This window comes from Arachis duranensis, chromosome 1 (assembly GCF_000817695.3).
Source record: "Arachis duranensis cultivar V14167 chromosome 1, aradu.V14167.gnm2.J7QH, whole genome shotgun sequence".
Taxonomy (NCBI): Eukaryota; Viridiplantae; Streptophyta; class Magnoliopsida; order Fabales; family Fabaceae; genus Arachis; species Arachis duranensis.
The window spans coordinates 100,352,438-100,360,801 of record NC_029772.3 but is presented as its reverse complement, the minus strand read 5'-3'; the positions used below and the strand labels follow the sequence as shown (position 1 = coordinate 100,360,801).

General features: G+C 31.4%; 1 pseudogene; it reads left to right on the top strand.

Moving 5' to 3' along the window:
- The window catches only part of LOC107471458 (ACT domain-containing protein ACR1-like), a 10,258-nt pseudogene extending 4,534 nt beyond the window's left edge, over window positions 1-5,724 (top strand).
- Window positions 5,725-8,364: the final 2,640 nt, after the last annotated feature.

Here is an 8,364-nt window from a genome sequence, read left to right as displayed (position 1 = left end):
AATTCTATCAATTCTTAAATTCTAACCATCTAGTTCATTTAAATGGGTTGCCTATATTTAGTTTTATTTTAAAGCATTTGTTTATTTAGGATGCGTTAAAATTTAGATGTTAAAAAGAAGTATAAATATGTATGTAATCATTTCATAAAATACACACAATAAGTTATTCAATAATTTTCATTTTATATATTTTTTGTGAGTATGTGTGCCTTGTTATTTTATTTTTTAACAAAGTGGTATTAGAGTTACTTATAAAATGCTTTTGTAAAAAAGAATCACTTTATCTTTTTAATATCCACAATTATCATAGTTGATGGGTATCCAAAATAAAAATAATTTTCGGTGTTCAAGGCGTGTGGGAAATGGTTGAAAAAGACTGTAGAACCAAAAAATGTGGAGAAGCTAACAGAAGTTCAAAAGGACGAATTAAAAAATAAAAGAAAGAAAGATCAATGTGTACGTACTATTATTCATCAAGGTTTAGATGATATATTTGAGAATATTGCTGATATAACTAACGTAAAGAAAGCTTACAATACTCTTCAAAATTCCGTCATAGGAGTTAAAAAGGTGAAGAAGGTTCGTCTTCAATATCTAAGGACCGAGTATGAATCTCTAATGATGAAAGAGTCTGAATCCATTTCGGATTATTTCATCAAAGTTTTGGCGGTAGTGCACCAGATGAAAAAATTTGGAAAAAAAATTAGATGTTCGTGTCATTGAGAAAATCTTTAATTTTCTTAACTCAAAATTTTACTATGTGGTGGTAGCTATTGAAGAATCCAAAGATTTGGATATGATGTTCATTGATCAGTTGAATGGTTTCTTACGCCCATGAAGAAAAAATGGATAAAGGCAAGCAAAACCGTGTGGAGCATGTCTTGCAGGCAAAATTTTCGTTGAATCTAAGAAGAAAAACCAATGAAAATGGAAGACTAAGATGAGGTCATGGACCAGGACAAGGACGTGGTTACGGAAGAGGAAGAAATGAGAAAAATTATTCCCAAGCAAAAAGAAATCAAAATTTTTTTCGAAGTCGTGAAAGAAGAATGGTTGATAAAAGACAAATTAAAATGTTATTCATGTGGAAAGAATGGGCATTATTTTTGGGAGTGTCAGACATCCAAAGAAGAAAATAAATTTGTTGTGCACAGTAGAAATGTTAAAGAACTGACATTATTCCTTACGCTCAAGGAAGATCAAAATACTGAAGATAGTACGTGGTATCTTGACAACGAAGCTAGCAATTATATGACACGTGATAGAAGTAAATTTGTAGCATTCGACACCAATGTAAAATGACACGTGCATTTTGGTGGTGAGTTAAAAGTAGATATCAATGGCAAAGGACGATTCTATTCAAGCTGAAGAACGGAAGTCATAAGATTTTTTCCAATGTTTATTACATCCCAAAGATGATGAATAATATCTTGAATATTGAGCAACTTATGGAGAATGGTTATAAGATAGTTATGGAAGATCGCTATCTTTAGCTTAGAGATAAAAATAAAAATTTTATTGCTAAGGTTTCTATGATAAGAAATCGTATGTTCTTGTTAAACATGAGAATTAGTAAAGCTATATGTTTGAAGTAATGTATCGAAGATCCATCATGGATTTAGCATATGAGAAATGGACATTTAAATTTTGGTAGACTCAAAGAATTGGAAACAAAAAATATGGTAAAAGAAATTCCAACAATTGATCATCCTCATCAGTTATGGGAAGCTTGCTTACTTGAAAAACATTCAAGAAAGCTTTCCAAAGTAGTACAAATTAAAAGCTATCAAGCCACTTCAGCTTATCTCGCAGATGTTTGTGGACATATCAAGCCTTTATCACTTGGTAAGAGTGCTTATTTTCTACTTTTTATTGATGATTATTCAAGAAAAATATAAATTTATTTTTTGAAACAAAAGAGTGAAGCATTTAATGCATTCAAAAAGTTCAAAGCTATCGTTGAAAAGGAAAGTGGCTATGAGATAAAAGTTCTCAGAATTGACAGAGATGGAGAATTCACTTCAAATGAATTCAAGACATTCTGTGAAAACTATGGTATTCGACGTTCCCTGACTGTTCCTAGATCACCTCAACAAAATAGAGTTGTTGAAAGAAAAAATAGGACAATTCTAAATATGGTGAGAACGATGTTGAAGAGCAAGTCATTGCCAAAAAAGTTATGGGGAGAAGCAATTGCATGTGCAATTTAACTGTTAAATTGCTCACCTACCAAGAGTTTGAGAGATATAATATCTCAAGAAGCATGAAGTGGTTTAAAACCTAATGTGTCACATTTAAGGAATTTTTTATCTATTGCAGATGTCCAAATTTCTGAACAAGAAAGATCAAAACTTGATGATAGGAGCTAAAAGATCATATTTATTGGCTATGAGGAGAATACTATTCTTCAATCTCGATAACAATAAAGTAATAATAAGCAGAGATGTTGAGTTTGAAGAGAGTACAAAATGGGACTGGACTACACAAAATGAAACTATTTATGATTTTTTGCCTTACTTTGAGGAAGAAGAAGCTCCAATGCAAGAAGTGCAAGATAAAACTGATCTTTCAACACTAGCATTAACCCTACTATCATCGTCATCTCCATTCTCTAGTTCAAGTGAAGGCCGTCGCAGATATCGAAGTCTCACTAATTTCTATGAGCAAACTAAAATGCTAGAGGATGAGAATTTATTGTGTCTACTCTCTAATGATAAGCCTTTGAGTTTTAAAGAAGCTGTCAAAGATGAAAAATAGATACAAGCTATAGAGGAGAAAATTTAATCAATTGAGAAGAACAATATTTAAAAATTTGCATCACTTTCAAGTGGTCATCAGGCTATTAGAGTCAAATGGGTCTACAGAGTTAAAAAAATGCTAAAGGTGATGTAAAAAGGTACAAGACGACTCGTTTCAAAGAATGTATAAGAAAAAGCAAAGAATAGATTATGATGAGGTGTTTGCTCCTATTACTCGCTTGAAAACGATAAGGCTATTGTTATTACTTGCAGCATAAAACCATTGGAAAATCCACCAAATGGATGTGAAGTCTGTTTTTTTGAATGGTAATCTTCTGGAAGAAGTTTATATTGAACAACCTTTGAATTTTGTTGTTAAAGGTTGTGAAGATAAGGTGTTAAGGCTTAAAAGGATTTTATATGGACTGAAGTAAGCTCAAAAAGTTTGAAATGATCGTCTTGATATGTATTTTTAAGACAATGACTTCAATAGGTGCATTCATGAATATGCACTTTATATGAAGGAGGAAAGAGAAAATTTGTTATTTGTTTGTATCTATGTGGATGATCTTATATTCACAGAAAATAATTAAATAATGTTTGAAGAATTTAAGAAGGTAATAGCTCAAGAATTTGATATGAGTGATATGGGTTTAATGTCTTATTACCTGAGAATTGAAGTGAAACAAATAGAGAATGGAATTTTCATCTCATAAGAGGCTTACGCAAGAGAGCTATTGAAGAAACTCAACATGTTGGATCGCAATCCTACAAATACACCTATGGAATGTGGAGTCAAACTTTTCAAAGAGTCAAGCTTTTCAAACATTATTCGAAAGCCTCGTATGGAATTTAAGGAATTTAACCTGTACTAGACCTGATATTTTGTTTTCAGTTGGGTTAGTTAGTCGTTACATAGAAAATCCAACAGAAACCCATGTGAAGGCAGCCAAGAGAATTCTTTCCTAGTTAGTCGTTACATGCAGAATCCAATAGAAACCCATATCAAGGCAGCCAAAAGAATTCTTTTCTATCTTAGAGGTATTCTTGAGTATGGCATGTTTTATTCAGCTTCAGATGAATTCAAATTAATGGGCTATTGTGATAGTGATTATGCTGGGAATATTGACGGTAGAAAGAGTATTATTGGATTTATTTTTCTTCTAGGAAATAATGCAATTTCTTGATGTTCAAAGAAACAGCCTATATTCACTTTTTTAACTTGTGAAATTGAATATGTTGTTTGGCTGAAGATACTATTGAAGGAATTTCATTTTGAGCAAGCTGAATCCACTAAGATCATGATGGACAACAAGTCAGCCATCGCCCTAGCAAAAGAACCCACTATTTCACGATAAAAGCAAGCACATAAAGATAAAGCACATTGAGAACATGCATTTGGAGGTTGAGTATGTGAAATCACTTGATCAAGTTGTCGACATTTTCACAAAGCCTTTGAAATATGATATTTTTCAAAAGTTAAGGATTATGATTGGAGTCGAAAAATTATCAAGTTTAAGGGAGAATGTTAAAAATAAACTTGATGGTTAGAATTTACGAATTGATAGAAACCACTATTTAAATAGGTTGTCTATGTTTAGTTTTATTTTAAAGTATTTGTTAATTTAGGATGTGTTAAAATTTAGATGTCAAAGAGAAGTATAAATATATATGTAATCATTTCATAAAATACACACAACAAATACATTCAATACACTCCTCTTTATTTTATATATTCTTCATGAGTGTGTGTGCCTTGTTCTTTTATTTTCCAACACTGTGACCTCGAGAATGGCCTAGACCCACAACAATAGAGCGGCCTGTATCATCTACATAGAAGACACTTTAAAAGCAGGGTCGATCAAGGATCCAATACAGCTGGGCCACGTTCAAGAGCAGCTTTAGAATGTGGTGGAGGCCCATGGCGATATCGGAGAGAGGAAAAGCGTGAGGCTAAGAAACTTGGCGGCGGGGAGCACCCACACAGAACGGTGGCTCCACCAGCTAATGTACATGGACAGGGACTACGAGAGCTGTCGTACGTGTCACGGGGAGAGAAGCGGAAGGGTGTGATGGGACCCGCGTGTCCGTTAATAGATGCAAGGACAAAGGGTATTGGGTGGTCAATGTGAGGAGCAGGGGCCATCCTAAACTACTTTTTGATACCGTCTACGTCTTAACTGACTTGCATTATGTGGTGTTCCACGCCGCCATCAGATCCAAGAGTTCCATGGCCGAGTAGGAGTACTTTATAAAGTACGTCGTTGTTGGTGCTTGACTAGACAAAGAATCCGAGAGACAAAAGCTCATCTTATGCTTAATCGCTACCATATAGCGCAAAGTCTCCCATGTACATCTCATTCCACCCACCATTAAGGTGTATTTTTATTTAAAGTGCATGCATGCATGAATTTACATATAATATCATTTGTTCGTCATCACTAGCTAACGCAATACGGTATGTATGCAGGGATTAAGAGTAGATATTCACACTAAGAATAGGTCGGGTCTACTATCGAACGTGACAAGGGTTTCCATGAGAATGGACTATCAATATCAAGGGTTGAGATTGAAATAAAATGGGACAATGCGGTGGGATCATTCTTTGTGACAGACTGTTCTAGTCAACAAGTAAACCTTAATATAGCGGAGCTGGTGAGACAAGTGTGGAGCAGAACCTTAGTTACTGATCACAAGTCACCTTATAGGGTTCCTAAATCATCCTCCTCCTCCTTGTCGACTATGGATGAAACCACCAACAATTTGGTGGCCAAGGCAATAGTTTCTATTGGGAACATGCTATGGTCTCAGATAGAAAGTCCTTCAGGTAGTTTTGGGCTTTTGGCTCCATTAGATCCGAAGAATTGAGAAGCTACCACCCGAGAGCGTTTATTTTTGGAGACAGAACAGGATATGACATTGAGACAGAGACAATATAATAGAGACATTAAAAATTATTCTTTGTGTATTGTGTTTGAATACGATGTACAAGACACTAATGTAATGTTTAGTATTATGTTTGGATAGACATAGACAAGACTAAATATTATATGAAATGACTAAAATAGACATATCCTCTTCTCCCTCCTTCCCTGTGTCTCTTATTCCTTGCCCTAACCCTTCGCTAAACACGAACTCAGTCTCTCTTCTTTATCCTCTTCTAAAATCTAAAAATCTGAAATCCACCCCTAGCTAAATTTCTCTTCTAAAAATCACGAAGGAACTATAGGGATACATTTTTTTATCTCTGTTAAAATTTCAATTCTCTTTGTTGTAGCTTTGGTTTGTTACTCCTTTCTCACTTACACTCATATTTTTTTTCTAATTTTCTTCTTTTCTCTTTCATTTTCTGTTTCAGTTTGGTATGCTTTTGGTTTTGCTGTGTTATTGTGTAATTTTTATTTATTTGTTTTGAACTTCGGTTTGATTCTTCAATTTGTCAAAATGATTGAAACTAAAATCAAATAAAAAGAAGTGAATAACACAATGAGGTTGATGTCGGGTTGATTTCATCATGATAGGTATTCAATTTAATTTGATTTTGTTAAATTTTACAGTTAATATGAAATCGCCTCTAACAAAAAAAAAATGGAAACAAGAAACTAAGCTAATACATATTTGCTGTTTGATAAAGAACGATATGTGAAGTTAAACCATTTACATGCTTTTGTTTCGACAGCTTGTAGACAAAAAAGATAAAAGGAGCTACTGTAATAATGTAAAACAAGTTAGTGAAGCAATTGTCTAATTTAGTCAATTAATTTTCAAATATGAAGTTGATCTTTTTTGCATTTTTGTTGAGTCAATTTATTGAAATATTTTTACATCAAATAATTTTTATGATATCATTAATTTTATATATGATTATCTGATGTCTTGTTAACTATTAAAAGCCACTTAAGTTTAAAATGAGTTTGAAATATAAAATAATCAAGATTGAAGGTAAATATAATATGCAGTAATCAAGCATGTGAAAAATTCATTATAGATTTATGCTTATTATCTGAATGCAATGAATTATGATAAGGAGATCTATTGACTCCTAAGTTGACTTTTTCTTCTTCTTTTCTTTTTTATTGCTTTTGAGATTTTTGTAAATGAAAGAGGTCATTTATCTTTAACTAATATATTTAGTATCTCATTTGATGTTAATTTTAATTTCGTTGTTTAGTGGCATGGGTCTTTCTCCTTTTCTGTTACATTCACATGTCTTACCACCAATTAAAAGATTAAGAAGCTGCTTAAGTCTGGGAAGTGAGACAAAAAAAAAAGAATAAGAAGAAGAGAAGAAAAAAAAAGATGAGATAGAAAGCATGGAGAAGATACTTTGGAGGAGAATATTGTTACAAAGAGAACATCAAATTAGGACTTTGATATAATTTATAAAAAAGATAACAATGGAATAATAAAATAATCTATAGATAAAATGGGAAAAAATTTTCATTAAAAAATCGTATCCATTTTGTTAAATTCTGTGTTTATTATTATCCTTCATAAAAGAATGAACACAAAAATAAAAAAAATATTTTAAAAATAATGTGTTTAATATCTATGTCTCTACTTTTAAACACTTTTTAAATATTTATTATTCATTGTATCATGTCTCCTAAAATAAACGCAATCTGTGTATCGTCGTGTAAATAAGCTCCATTAGAATTCTTAGGCGTGGTTTCGATTTTAGATTCCTTTAACTACGAACCTCCCATTCTATTGTCGGTGTACATAGATTTTCCACCGTAAATGAGATTCATAGATTGACTTGCCTACATTAGCTTCTTAAAGATCTCATTCATATAAAATGAGGTTAAAGCAAATACTTTATTCTGATGAAGGAGAAATCATTTTCATGCTTAGCTGAACGTTTTGAAGAACACTAAAAATAAACTCTGCTTTTTAAGAAGTTAATAGTAAACCCAAAAACATAAATGAAGCTCTTCGCTAATGAATTAATAAACTAATTGTGTGTGCATATTAACAAAAATATAAACTAGAACACCAAATAAAATAAGAGTTTAATTTTGATGCTGTGAAATATTTTATACAATTATACAATTATATCTGTTATACTTGTTTTTTTAGATAATTATTTATGCAGTCAATAAAAATATAATGTATGTGATATTACGTGATTGAATGTATATATAAAACTGTTTTACAATGCATATATAAAGTTGTTTTATAATAAAAAAAAATAAATCACGATAATCTTTTATGAATAAACAAACAAACAACTCGAGATCTAAAATATGATGAAAATAATCAGAAGGTATTTTTTTTAATAAATAATAAAAAATTTTTGTATATGACAAACAACTAATACATTTAATATGAATTTTGGTAAAAATATTTAGATAAGAATTTAGAAGGTATATGATAAAAATCAAAACAAAAGTTCATTTTTCTAAGAGAAAAGTTCAATATGGCCAATAATTTTTATTTATATTGATCAGCAATTTTAGCTAGTACACATATTCTACAAGTATATTTGAGTATTTTTCTTAGTATCAGTTTATAAAAATACACTGATAGTTAAATACTGACTAAAAATAATAAATTATGCTGATTCTATAATATTTCTTTTTTCTAATCGTATTTACAAAAAATAAATCAAATATGATTTTTAAAT